Source organism: Camelus bactrianus, chromosome 5 (genome assembly GCF_048773025.1).
Source record: "Camelus bactrianus isolate YW-2024 breed Bactrian camel chromosome 5, ASM4877302v1, whole genome shotgun sequence".
Classification (NCBI taxonomy): Eukaryota; Metazoa; Chordata; class Mammalia; order Artiodactyla; family Camelidae; genus Camelus; species Camelus bactrianus.
In genome coordinates, this window is record NC_133543.1 from 88,165,777 (window position 1) to 88,178,950 (window position 13,174).

General features: G+C 44.3%; 1 long non-coding RNA gene across 1 annotated transcript; it reads right to left on the reverse strand.

Moving 5' to 3' along the window:
- Window positions 1–6,983: 6,983 nt before the first annotated feature.
- Window positions 6,984–9,394, reverse strand: LOC141577745 (uncharacterized). Its single transcript, XR_012507172.1, has 2 exons — window positions 9,029–9,394; window positions 6,984–7,201 (listed from the first exon to the last, which is right to left on the reverse strand). It is a non-coding gene; the product is annotated as an uncharacterized LOC141577745 (long non-coding RNA).
- Window positions 9,395–13,174: the final 3,780 nt, after the last annotated feature.

Sequence of the window (13,174 nt, forward strand, 5' to 3'; positions counted from 1 at the left end):
GCCTTAGTAGCCATAAACGTTAGTTAGCACTTTCATAAAGAAATGGGGAGTGGAAAGAATGGTGGATTTGATGTCCCAGGAACAAGAGTGTGTCCCAGCTTTGCTGCTGAATGGCCAGAAGGCCTGGGCCTGTCTCTTTGTCTGTAATGGGTTTAATTATACTGCTCTTTCCTACCTGCTTTGACTTCTGATGCCTCAGATTAAATCATCTATGGGAAATGCATTCAAAATGACACATGGTGATGTTGACTCCACCAGGCCAGAGAGAACTGAAACCAAGTTGAATAAGAGCTTATCCTTTCCAAGAGGAAATGTTGCTATGTGACGAAGGCTGGGCTGCAGAACCAGCCTGACATCCACCTCTGGGCAGGGCACTAGTGGCCAAGATGCCGGGGGTGATGCTTTCCAATCTCCCCTGACCTTCAGAATTACCCGAGGGGCTTGTGAAAATAGATAGAGTCCCTTGGGGATAACTCTTTCTAGACCTCTGAATTAGAACTTCAGGGAATGTGGAGACAGATGCCTGCAGGTGAATCCAATTATCAGACAGCTTTGGTGCTTAACAGACATGGGTTCTGTTCACATAAGTTTAGTGGCTGTGTGACATTGGGCATAATACTTAACTTCTCTGAGCCTTGATATCCATATCCATAAAAAGAGAGGTAATAATATAGGATAATAAAGATTAAAAATAGCAGTCTTCAAGTGCTTGGGACGTAGCAGAAACTGTTGATTGATATTGTTGTTTGTGAGATAAAAGCCCAGTGATTCAGTGATTAACACAGCCTCAGTTTGGCCAGCTATATGATTTCATTTGGAAGACAAAATAGGACCTGGATGGATGAACTTGCGGAGGACCCAGGTCCCTTCCAGCTGTGTGCTCTCACACCCTGCCCTTGGCCATGGACCTTGGCCTTCTCAGTCATCCCCACCTGTTGGGGGATTCCCAGCTTTTACAGCCCACTTCTGGCCATGTCAGGAAGCCCTTCCTCATATTTCATTTGCATTTGTCTAAACAACTCCCCTCTCCAAAAAGAATCAATGGCCAATTCCTTTTATTTCCAGCCCAAGATAATAGCTGTCCTGGAACCTCTACCCTTATCATTACCATGAACTGCATCCCCTATAATCTCAATTTCAGGCACTCCACCCTCTGACCACCATCTCTCTCTCCAACTCAAGGACCCTGCCGCCAACAACTCCGTCACCACATTGAGATTGACAGTCTACGAATTGTCTTCCCTATGCCTCTCAGCCTCACTTCCCTCCTTAACCAGCTTAGATCCATTATTAGAATCACCCTTCTCAGCCTTGTGATACTCAGCAGGCAAAACCACAGCACTGCACCCACACACTGAAAGGGAGGAGAAAAATAGGCTGACTGATCTAATGCTGAGTTTTGGAAGACTTAGGTTTTTCTCACCCATTCATATTAACATTTCCATTGAGGTTACTACACTTTCTCCAGTCACTTCAAAACTCCAAAACCTTCTCCACAGCCTCACTCTCAGCCTTGACCTTGCTTCCCACATCACTGAACAAAGAAAAGCAGAGACCTGCCACCTGTATCTCTACTTGGCTATCTAATAGGTGACCATTTCTCAAACTTTTCTGTCCAAACAAATCACGTGGGAATCTTAAAATGCAGATTCTGCTTCAGTAGGGAGTTGGAGCCTGAAAGTCTGCATTTCTAATGTGTTCCAAATGATTCAGGGCCGCTGATGTGGGGAGTGGTGGAGTCATAGGCATCTCAACCTTAATATGTCCAATATTTAACTTCTAATTCCTACCCCTATCCCTGCCCTAGTCTGAATGAAGATTCTCATGGCTTCCTTCATCTCCATCAAGGATGTAAGATGCACAGGAAGGCCTCAAAGGAGGGATATCAGAAGGAACTCCAGCCTTATAAGTGCTGTCCAATAGAAATATAATGTGAACCAATGAGTCATTTTTAATTTTCCAGTAGCCACACTTAAAAATTAAAAATAAACAGGTGAATTTAATTTTAGTAATGTATTTATTTAACCCAACATATCTAAAAATATTATTATTTCAACATATAGTCAATAAAAAATTATTGAGATTTTTTTTTCATGCTAGGTCTTTGAAATCCAGTATGTAGTTTACATTTAGAGCACATCTTGATTTGGATGTTAAATTTTCATCAGAAATACTGTATCTTTATTTAGATTTTATAAAATGTATAGCTGAAAATGTAGATTCACAATCACTCCCAGGTTGTTCCAAACATATTTGAGTGTTTTCCAGTCACTGAAATAAGTATCAATTTTTATATTTAAATGTAAATGAATTAGAAACAAATAATATTAATATTACATTTCTCAGTTGCACTGGCCATATTTTAAGTACTCAATGGCCACACGTGGCTAGTGGCTACCACATTGGACAGCACAGATCTAGACTACTTATGCTATGGTCATCAATTGGGGGAAGACTCTTGCGGGCAGGGTCTATGCTGTAATTCAGCTCAGATCCCACCACCTCAGATGCCTGGCCTAGAGCCTGCACTCAGTACTTTTTAGTGAAAAGAAGTTAGTCCCAGGATAAAACTTGACCTCTAGGAAGACACGATCAGTTCCCAAATCTGACCACTAGAGGGCAGGATATGGCTATCATCCCTTAGCAAAAAAAAGAGGGGAAACCCTAACAATTTTCTAGGTTAATGGAAGATCATTCAGTGCAATGCTTTTTATACTGCTGATCATGACTCATTAGTTAGATCAGTTAAGTGGGTCATACCAACATTTTAAAAAAAGACTAGAAAAAATGAGAATATAAGCATTGTTATTGTTTTGTGTAACTTTGTTTCAGTTGTATTTATACGTATATTGTGTTAGGGTCTCAGTGGAAAATGTCTTTCTTACTGTGAATCAGGGTTATAAAAGTCTGAAAATCACTCTAATCTCCCTTGTCTGCAGGTAAAGAAACCAAACACACAAGTTGACCAGTGTTGAAGCTAGGAAATGGGACGTGAGAGCCCCTGCTGTTTTCTCTGCTTTGTTCAGATGTTTTACGTTCTCCATAATAAAAAGTTAACTTAAGGAACTTATCTCAGAGCAATACAACAGCATCTTCATGGGCTCAGTTAGGAGTGGCAGAGCCAGGATTCAACGCAGCTCTTTGACACTAACTCAGCAAATATTTCTTACAGGCTAGCTCTGTGCTGGGCACTGTGCTGAGCAGTGGGGGGGAAAGAGTGAATAAAATAAACACAGCCCCTGCCCTCCTGGCGCTTCCCCAGGGCTTGAGGCCTGACAGGTGAGGGGAGGGAGCAGTTATGGAACTTGGAGGGGAGCTATGTGAACAGGGCCACCTGACTGCACTTGTTGACCTTTGGTTGCAGGATGAGCAACCAGTGGGGAAGACAGACATTAGCCACTAACCTCACAAGTAAATATACAGTTACTAACGGTAATACCTGCACTGAGGGAAAATGGACTCAGCACCCAAGAGAACAGCACACAGGGACCTCGTTTGGATTGCAGAGGCCCAGGCAGCTGCTCTGAGAAAGTGGCATCAAAGAGCAGCCTGAGTGGGGGAGGGGATAGCTCAAGCAGTAAGAGCGCATGCTTAGCAAGCATGAGGTCCTGGGTTCAATCCCCAGTACCTCCTCTAAAAACAAAATAAATAAAAAATAAATAAACCTGATTACCTACCCCCGCCAAAAAAAAAAAAAGAGCAGCCTGAGTCACACAGTCAGTGTTTGTGTGTGTTTTGGGTGTATATACGGTATGAATGTGTGTATGGTCTGTGTGTATAGTGTGTGTGTGTGTATGATATGGATGTGTGTATGGTATGTATGTGTGTTTGTACGTGTGCATGTGTGGTGTATATGTGTATGGAATGAGTGCATTTATGGTATATGTGTCTATGTGGTATGTGTGTACGTTGTATGGTGCGTGTATCGGAATATGTGTGTGTGTGTGTGTGTGCGCGCGCACACACGCAGTGGCCGGCATGCATTTATTATTCTCTGAGTGAACAAGCTATGTGAGGGCTGTGGGAGCGGCCCAGAAGTTGAAAGAGCTTGAGGTGTTCTAGAAACTTCAAGGAGACTCATGTACCTAGGAAGTGGTGAGCACTGGGCATGACCTACAAGGAGACTGGGGAGGTGGGCAGGGCCAGATCTGCAGGGCCTCTTGGGCCTTGTTAAGGATTTGGGGTCTTACCCTATGGGGAAGCCATTGAATGGTTTTGAGTAGGAGAGGGACATGATTTGGGCTGTATTTTTTAAAAACCTCTGGTTCTAAGTGGAAAATGGGATGTAGGGGTGGAACATGGGAGCAGGGAAGCCAGTTAGGAGCTGTCTCAGTCATTGGATGAAAGGTAGTATCCAGCCTTCACCTCTGAAGGGTCAATACCTCCCCCCACCCAACAGCCACCCTAGTGCACGTATCTTCCCTGGACTCGTCTGGCTGGCCACCTTCCATTTGCCCCCCATGCCTGTCTCCATCCTTCACTGTGCTCAGAGCTGGTCTGGGTGGACACAGCAGTGGACCCTTTGTCCTCCAGCTTCAGTTAGGTTTGGCCAGTGGAGAGCCCCCCAGGAGAGGGGCAGCAAGGAGACAGTGGGGCTGGGGTATTTGCTCTTCTCCCTCCCGAAGGGTCACCATGGACCGGCTCATCCCACAACCAAATGTCATAACTCCAGTCAAGTGGCCCTGTCCACACAGCTCTTTCCCTCCAAGTTCCGTAACTGCTCCCTCCCCTCCCCTGTCAGGCCTTGAGGTGGTGCCAGAGCCCCACCATCAGTAGCCCTGGGGAACTACACTGTCCCTTGTGTTTCCTGTACCTTGTCCATCACCTGAAGAGTAGTTCTTCCATAAAGCTCTCCTCCCGTTACCTGTTGGAGGGTGTCATCTATTTCCTGGCAGACTCTGACTGAACCACTCCCTACCCTGGCTAGCAACACAGTATCAATGGAAAGAGCCTGGACTCTGGAGTCAGACAAAACCAGGACCGGATCTGGCTCTGTCACTTACTAGCTCTGTGATGGGGAACTTAGCCTCTCTGAGCCAATGTGTTCATCTCTAACATGAGGACACTGTTACCTTAGGATGATGAAATAACACATGGGAAGGCTTGGCGCACGTCTAGTGTACAGTAGACAGTCATACATGCTGGTTCTGTTCTTCCTCTGTGCCCTGCACCTGAGCAAACACTTATGTCTCTGCAATGCGTGGTGCTGGGTGCTGAGGGGAGGGGTGGCCAGGGAGCATAGGGCACCATTTCTGCCTGCAGGGAGGCCACAGTCCTGTAAAGGAGACACAGTGGCTGCCCCAGATGGACTCCCCCATAGTTCAAAATGGAAAGTAGTGAGGGTTACTTTTCAAACCATTCATTTCTTTTTGACTATGAGTTAGCAGGTGTTTTCCAGTCTAGAGGTAGAGTAGTGCCCCGGCATTGCAAAGAGTTGTGGTGATCAGAAGGGGCTTCAAAGAGGACTTGAAAGTAGGATTTAGGATTTACTTGTAGCTTTAAAAGAGCTGTACTCACAGGTAGGGCACGTCAGTCTCCCTGGGCAAGAATTCACCCTCCTCCCTTCCTCCCCCTGGGAGAGCCTGCAAAACTCCCCAGACTGAGAATCTAGGCCTTAATTAGTTAGTTACTCCTGGAGTGTCTTAGATCACCTCGGGTGTGAGCCTGAAAGGATTTCTCCAGGTATGGGAGGGCAGGTGTCAGGGGGCAAAAGCCCAGGACAGCGACTGGTGCAGGCTGACTGAAAACGAAGCACGTGAAAGGGAGCAGTGGGAGTGCAAAACACTAGAAAACTGGGTTGAGACCTTATCACTAAACCGAGCCATGTGAATTTAAAGGTGCAGACACTGGCTTTGAGCAGGGGGCAGACGTGATTCAGAGCTGGGCTTCCAAAGGCTTTGTCTGATAATCTATGTAAGGTGGACAGGGGCTGGGGGTGTCCACAGTGGACTACGTGTTAGGACTCAAGGACCCAAATTCAAGTGATGGCTGAGCACCCACAAGGAGCAGACTTTAATGTTCCAAGAATGATACAAGGTACAATAACATCAATGAACACTGAGGGAGCTCTTGCAATGAACTGGGCACTGCGTCCTTTACTTGGGTAATTGCAGTTAATCCTCATAATAGCTCGGGGCAGATTATCAGTCCCTTTTGCAGAAAAAAAGACTAAGACCCCCTCCCCCCTCCCCTGTCCCACCCGGAGATGACCAGGAAAAGGATGGCATTTAGGTTTGGAGATTGAGACGGAAGCTAGGGTGGACACTTCTCCTGGGAATAATGAGACATGTCAAGTGATAGCTGAAATCAGGGGAAGCCTGTAAGGGATGTGACAAGAGAACCAGAAGAGACCAACAGGGAAGGCGGGGAAAGAAGGCTCTGTCCCGAGGTTAAGTGACAAGGGTTGAACAGTGACAAATGGGTTTGAGGGCCAAGGGGTCAGAGTCAAATTAGGATGGAATGGTGAGAGAACAGATGTGAAGTGAAGGTAGAGGCAGCAAGGAGGACTCTTTTCTTTGTTTTAATAAAATAATACTTTTTACATTAAAATAGTAATACATTTTCATTATAGAAGGTCAGAAAATGTTTTTTATAAAGAATAAAAAAAAAACCAAGCAATATCCCGAGCCCATCAATCAAAGATCATCACTGATAACATTTTATTTATTTTGTTTGTTTGTTTGTTTTTCTTTGGTGGGGGCTAATTAGGTTCTTATTTATTTATTTTTAATGGAGGTACTGGGGATTGAACTCAGGACCTTGTGCATGCTAAGCATGGGCTTTACCACTGAGCTATCCCCTCCCCCCATAGCATTTTAGACACTTTTCTATGCATTTTTGTTAGCAGCAATTATATTAATTACACGAAATTTATACAGTTTTGTATCCTGTTTTTTCTCCCACTTTAAATCAAAATGTAAAGTTTACCCACAGTACTAGTTTGGGTGTTTTGGGCTGCAAGTATCAAAAAACGCAACTAAAAGTGGTTTAAACAATGACAATTTTTATCTCACATAACAAGAAGTCCAGGGGCCAATTCAGACTGGTTAATTCAGAGGCTCAGTTGTGTCTTCAGGGACACTAGTTCCATCCTCACTTTTGCTCTGCCATCTTCAACTGTTGGAATAGCCTCTTGGGCTGCTCCCTCATAGTCCTAAAATGGCTGCTGTAGTCCCAGGCATCACAGGCAGATGACAGCATCCTAGAGCAAGAAAAGAGCATAGCCCTATTACATCCCTTTTGACAACTAGGAAAATCTTTTTAGAAAGCCTCCAACCTATTTCCCTCTCAATCTCAACCTGAAGCAAATCACCATGTGACCTGAAGCAACTGACTTGATCTCTCAGTGCCCCAGCATTCTTATCTGTGCAGTGGGAATTATAACCATATTTGATTCATAGGGTTATTGTGAGAACTGACAGTTAATCTGTGTAAAGAACTGAGAACAGTGCCTGGCACATGATTTGTGCTATATAAATATTTGCTATTATTATCTTGTGGCAGGAATTGCATCATATTCCTGGGTCTAACCAATCACTTGGCAGGACGATAAGAGCACCAACTGGCTTGAACCAATCAAGATTTGCCCACCAGGGCTGGGGAGGGGCTCACTTGGAAGCTATGGGTTCATAAACAAAACAGGGGTTAACAAGGAAAAAAGGGAGAGTGGAAAATGGATATTAATTGACCAACAGGATCTACCACGTCTTTATTGCTTTTTTAAAACAATGTTTATTGACATATGATCACAACTCTATTTGTGTGCATTTTGGTTTTCTTAACTTTTTATTTTGAAGTTATTTCAGGTATATAAAATATTTGCAAAAAAGTACAAGGAGGTCCCATACAACAGCCACCTAGCTTCCCCAAATGTTCACATCTAACTTAACTACAGTGTTAGTATCAAAACCAGGAAATTAGCATTGATAACAATTCTAAAAACTTCTCTGCAATCATTTTTCAAATTTTGCTAATTGTCCCCTTACTGTCTTTTTTTCTAGTGCAGGAGCCAATCCAGGATCATGCATTGCATTGGGTTCTAATTACGAATACCATTTTAAAGCCAAGCAAAGGTTCATAGAACCTAACTCTTCCCTTGCTGCCAGACCTGTACACTGTTTACAGTCTCACCACTGTGTACATTTCAAATGATATCTTCGAGGCAGATCTTTCAGGCAGATCTCTAAAACGGAATTACTGAATCAAAGAATGTGAATATTTTTAAAGCCTTGATGCATATTGGGAATTGTTTTCTAGAAAATTTTACCAATGACACCCCACAAGCAATGTATGAGTACTCACCTTCCCATATTCTTAGAAACCTCCAGAATTTTATTACTGTCTTTAATCTCTTCTATTCTTATAGATGAAAATCTTATCTCATTGTTTACCTTGCACTTTCTTGATTTTTTTGAAGTTTAACTTTTCATGCAGACTAGCTATTTAACCCTGTATTAATTGAGGTCTTTGTATTTTTTCACTTTTTTAAGGTCTTTACATGTTAAGTAGATTAACTATTTGACAAATTTGAGGCAACTGTTTTCCACAAATTTTTTTGGGCTTTTTCTTTTGTTTGTGTTGTTTCTTAACATAGAGAAAGTTTAAATTTTTTTTGAGGAGCCAGACCCTTGTTAGATCTTCAGTTGCTTTTTTTCTGAGTTTAAAAGTAACATATGCCTATTAAAGAAAATTAGAAAAACACTTCTATTGCTTTTATAGAGGAAATAAATCTTCCACTATTCAGAGGTTGGACATGTATTTCATTTTCTTCTAATTTTGTATGGTTTAATTATATGTCCTTAACATTATAATTCACCTGGAATTTATTTTGGTGTACTCTTTGAGGCATGGGTCTAAATTGCTCTTTTCCAAATAGCTAACCACTTATCCAAACACCTTGTCTTTTCAACACCATTAATAACTAATCTTTTTGTTTCTCACTGTCTCTGTTAGCTATTGTTGCAATAATGCTGCATAACGAGCAAATCTAAAACTGAGAGGCATACAACAGTAAACATGTATTTCTTACTTAAGCATCTGTGGGCAGTCTGTTTCGGCTCATCTAGGCTGGGCTCTGCTGGGCTGGGCTGGCTTCCAAGCTGTGAGTGGGGTCAGGTCGCCTCCATGTGTCTTTCATTCTCTTAGACCAGCAACTAACTACCCTAGGGATCTTCTCACAGTGAGAGGCACAGATCCAGAGACCAAGTTCAACCATAACAGCACATTTAAGACCTCTGCTAACTTTCTATTGGTCAAAGCAAGTCACAAGAGTAAGTACATCACTGGTGTAGGGGAAATATATTGCACCTCCACGGAAATAGTGCATAGACACATGGTGAAGGGTGTGTTTCCAGGGAGAGACGAAGAATTGAGAACTAAAATGCAATCTACCACACCCACGGAGACAGCCTTTCAGGAAACTCAGTTGTGCTGAGATAAAGGCAGAACAGAATCTAGAGAGGGAACCAAAGTCAGGGGAAATTTTTTAAGGCAGGGAGATACTCGAGTTTGCTCATAGGGTGGGGAAAAGTGGCAGCCAGGAGAAACACTACTTGAAGATATTAGCAAGCAAGAGGAGCTGATAGTACTTCCTCTAAAAATTCATAGATGAGAAGCAAAATTTGTAGAGGGGTGGCTGGACTTAGAATTTATTTCCTCTAAGAAGGATACTGGCTGAAAGCAAAGGAATTGGAGCTGGAATTGGGGTTTCCAGTAACAACTGTGGATAATGAAAGGAGGTCTCAGCAAATAAAAGCTCTGCCAAGCATTAGTGTTTGGGGGACCCAGTAAAGTCTGAATTGTAGAGGCCCTGATTCATGGGACGCCATTTTCTCCAGCTCTGTCCATGAGGTTGGAGCAGTAAAAAAGTGGATTGTCAGGTTGGAACACGCTGGTGTGGAGGCTAAGGTTAGAAATAGTTCAAGGGACTGAACCCAGGTTCTCACTTGGGGGGAAGAAATGTGAGCAGGAGGGGCTGAAGGGCTGGAAGAAAATAAATGTTTGAGAGGCTAGAGATGGAGGAGGATGTAATGAGAGTAAGGGGGTCAGAGAGGAGGACACTATAGTTTAGGTTCTCAGAGGTTGAGACATTCCAGGAGGATCCAGGGTGTGACCATACGAGCAGGCTGTTAAATTGAATTAAAGGCCTTGGAACTGAGGTCAGGGACTGAGGCCAAAGCAGAGTTCAGAATCACCTATGCAAAAATGGAGATTCTCTGGGCCCCAGCCAGACCTACTGAATCTGAATCTCTGAAGGAAGGGCCCAAGATTCTGGATTTTAGTAAGCGGAGTGGTTCTTAGATTTCCTAAAATTTGAGACCTGCTGAACTACAATGTTGAATGAGCCATGCATATAAGAATTACCTGACGGCAAGAATTAGGCAGGAAGACTGAAAACCGGTAGCTAACTCCTCGAGTCTGGGCTGGGTCCGTAGCTGGACTGATGAAGCAGGTGGCGAAAAGCTTTTAAATCAGGCAGGAGGAACAATATTCTTGAACTGAAATGGCACAAGGCAAAGGTAGGAGGCTGGAGGTTCCCCCTCTAACAGGTAGGACAGGAGAGGAAGGAAATGGAAGGTAGGGTCACATTCATCAGCGCAGGGCAGGGCAGGGCGTGAGAAGGCAGAGGATTTGGGGGGATTTGTTTCCAACAAAACCAGAGGTTCAGCGTGTACAGCACAGCGGCTCAGAAGGAAGTCCACAATGCGATGGTGAGCTTGAGGCTAGAGCAGCAGATGATGACTGACGTGAGTGGGGCTGGGCTGAGTTGGGGCCAGATTATCCTAGTCACCACTTCTGTACTTGGCTCACTTTTCTAAACTGAACTAAATTCTCCACCCTGGTCCAATGATATGTCTTTTCTCTCTAACATCCAAACAACTCTAACCATCTCAACTCCATGATTGTGTCATTGTCACTGTTATTATCATCATCATCAATGCTCTTATTTCCTGAGTGTCAGCCGAGCACCAGGCATCAAGCTTGAGATATGATGCAAAGATGAAAGTAGGCTCTTCATCCCAGGCCAGATGGGAAGGCAGGACAGACACCAGAGACAGACAGACTGAGATGGCAAATGGATAGGGAGCAGACTTGAGAACACCCACCCCCACCCCGGTAAGCAGGATAGAGCCTTGCTCTTTGTGAGTTAAGCTCTACAACCCCCACATCACAGGCCATAACTGCATGACTGGCAGTCATGTGACCTGGGTTATTAATGGGTCTTTCCTAGGAAAGTTGCAGAGCAGATCTTAGCCTGGCAATGCTGGCCCCCTCCAAACCAAATGTCTGCAAGCAGTGAGGTATTATCAGGAGGGTGAATAATGAAGCATCACTCAAGCTGGGACTGAAGATTCTTATGGAAGAGGAGGTGTAACCAAAGCACATTTGGAGATGTTGGAAGTCTTCCAGAACAGTCCAGGGGAGGGGAGGATAGCTTCCCAGGCTGGCATGAGTCCCTCAGAACACCCTCACTCCTTGTACCCAGCCCTGTCCAGCTCCATGCATTTCATAAAACACATCTTGAATGATTATCTATAGTCTTGTAAATGTGTGTGTAGTGTGAGGTTAGAGTTAGGATTCAGTCATATCTGCATCTCTGCAGGCTCATGCTTGAGCCTGCATTTCCTGTTTCAGATGACAGGGACTGAGTTTTAATTTCTCAGCATAAGACCTGGCACAGCCTTACCTGAAGAAAGGTGTGTTCACAGTGACTTTTGACAAGGTTCCGTAATTCTCCACTTTGCATGTGTAGACATGGACTTAGAGACATGCAAGCTCCCTTGACCTAGAAGGGCTTTCTAAAAACTAGCTTGTCAGTCTTCTCACCCTTCCACCTCCTCCGCAGCACACACAGGGGTTTAATTCAATTCTGGTTCTTGTTTATTGAGAACTTTTATGTACCAAGCAGTGAGAAAAAGCTGAACTGTGGGTAAGGAAACAGGGAAGAAACAGGCTATAGCTCTGGCCCTTAAGATATATCCGCCTAAGAGAAACGCCACGTCTAGGGTTACTGAATGAAACCGGGGATTAGGTTTTGGGATTACAATTCAGTTTGGGGATAATTTAACCCATTTTTTAGCTTTTCTATGGGGCAGGGAAGAGGCCTCCAATTAACTGTGTGTAATGATCCTATACCTCTGAACACTCCACACTGGGGACTCAGTCAAACTATCTAATCAGAGTACATCAGAGGGAAAGAGAAAATGTGTGGTTGGGAGAAAATGGGCATTCCTTCACCTGATGCCCTCCCTAACCATCTCCCATCCCAGCAGGAGTGATAGCTACCTTCACTCTTTGCTGATTTGCTTTCCTCCCTGTGCTGGGCCAGGGCTGAGGTTGGAGCCAGAAGCCCAGCCCTAGCTCTGGTTTACCTCAATATGTAGATGTCACCATGCCTGTCTTTACAGGTACTTCCAACCTGCTGACCTTAACAACTTCTGGACCCATCCGGAAGGCGGCATGGTGAGGGAGGTGGGTTAGTGATGTGGAAATCCCACTGGGCTTGGGAGTTGGGATACCTTGGGTCCTATTGCTGCCTCTGCCACGCATTGCTGTATAAGTTTGGTCAAATCACTCTCTCTCAGCCTCTGTGGCCTCTTATCTTTCAGAGAATGTTTCACATGTCACCTGCTCAGGGAGGCCCTCTCCCATCTAAATTGGCCCTCTCTGTCCTCCATTTCATTGCACCCTCTGTTTGCTTGCTTTATAGCACCATAATTTGTAATCACACACAGGTAGGTATGTATGTGTATATGTAAACATGTGTATGTATAAACATAAATACATATATAATTATATTTGTTTGCTTATTTGGTTGGTTTCTCCACTAGATTCTAGATGGTAGCTCCAGGAATGCAGACACTGTATCTTTGACCCTTGCATCCTCAGAGCCTGGCATAGTGCCTGGCACAAAGGAGGACACAGAAAATTAATTCAGTGAATGAATAAATGAATGAATGGCAGCCGAACCATGTGATCTCCCAGGTAGCAACCTTCCAGCTGAAAAAGTTTACGAGGCTATGGTTTCCCGCCAAGAGGACCATTCCAGGGCCTCTCCTTGAGTTCCCTGTTGGGGGAAGGTGGGAGGGTATGGGGCCAGCCCGGGACTCTGAAGATTGTATACCGGGATTAGCGCAGGTCAGAGGCCCGCTCCAGCCCCGCCTCCTGGCCGGCC